Source organism: Perkinsus marinus, assembly GCF_000006405.1.
Source record: "Perkinsus marinus ATCC 50983 genomic scaffold scf_1104296950254, whole genome shotgun sequence".
Taxonomy (NCBI): domain Eukaryota; phylum Perkinsozoa; order Perkinsida; family Perkinsidae; genus Perkinsus; species Perkinsus marinus.
The window spans coordinates 1-1,030 of NW_003209687.1; the positions used below are offsets into that span (position 1 = coordinate 1).

The following is a 1,030-nucleotide window of genomic DNA, read 5'->3' on the forward strand; positions in this document are numbered from 1 at the left end:
CGATAATCTGTGATCTTGTGAATGAAATTAACTTTTCGTCGACAAGTTGTCTAATTTCGGGCTGTAAAACTCTCCTTAATGCTTACCAGATGTCCACCACTAACCTTGTGAATAAGGCGAATGGGCGAAATTTATACGCAGTTGGCGTTGGGCGAGGCTCAAGCAGCAGCTTGGGGGGCGGAGTAGCTTGCTGCACGATTGTAGAGGTTTGTGAAACTGCAGGGCCTACCAAGTGTGGGTTCCACAGCAAAATTTCTGGGAGCGGTGCCACAGTGCAAACGTAGCGCACCTCATAATACTTTTCCATGTCACCACGATTATAGTACCACGCCTCGACCGTATCTATACTAGGTGAGAGATGTAATAAAAAATGCGGAATAGTCATCGACTGATCAGATGAAAAGATGTCGCCAGTAGGATTTGAGCGTGGATGAAGTCCGCGGACCCGAGTTTTCCATCGTAGGGAGCGACTCTGTACACGGTACCCTGATTCACGATGGAAGAACCCAGACAAGTGGAGAGGAATGTGGAGAATCCGGGTATCGAACCCGGTGCCTCTCGCATGCAAAGCGAGCGCTCTACCATTTGAGCTAATCCCCCAGATCAAAGAGACGGATTTATATTTCGAAGAACCCACGAGGCGGGTAGTACACCTAACACCCTCGTACTCCCCTGAACATTGGTGGTTTATGGATATACAGTATTACGTTGAATACCGAGGAGGGCAAGTGACAATCATGGAATATGAGCAAGAGTGTCTGAGTCCTTTGACGCTGGTGTTCAGTGCTTGAATATAACGAGCGTCGCACTTTTACCTTTAACAATATCGTACTAGCTAATCTCTTCTTATTCTTCTTCAAACGATACACCTTACCTTAACCTTAAACACTGAACCTTGTCCAGCGGGCTTAGAGGGGTGGCGGTTATGAGGAGGAGATGTTCGATAAGTGTATGTACTTTGAGCATACGCTGGGCCAAAAAGGGTCGTCACTGGCATTCACCTTTCGCTGCAGCCCAGAGAGCGGACCTG

General features: G+C 47.8%; 1 non-coding gene across 1 annotated transcript; it reads right to left on the reverse strand.

The window, feature by feature from the left end:
• Nucleotides 1–527: 527 nt before the first annotated feature.
• On the reverse strand, nucleotides 528–600 carry Pmar_PMAR012799. The gene has a single exon. It is a non-coding gene; the product is annotated as a tRNA-Ala (tRNA).
• Between the last annotated feature and the right edge of the window lie 430 nt (nucleotides 601–1,030).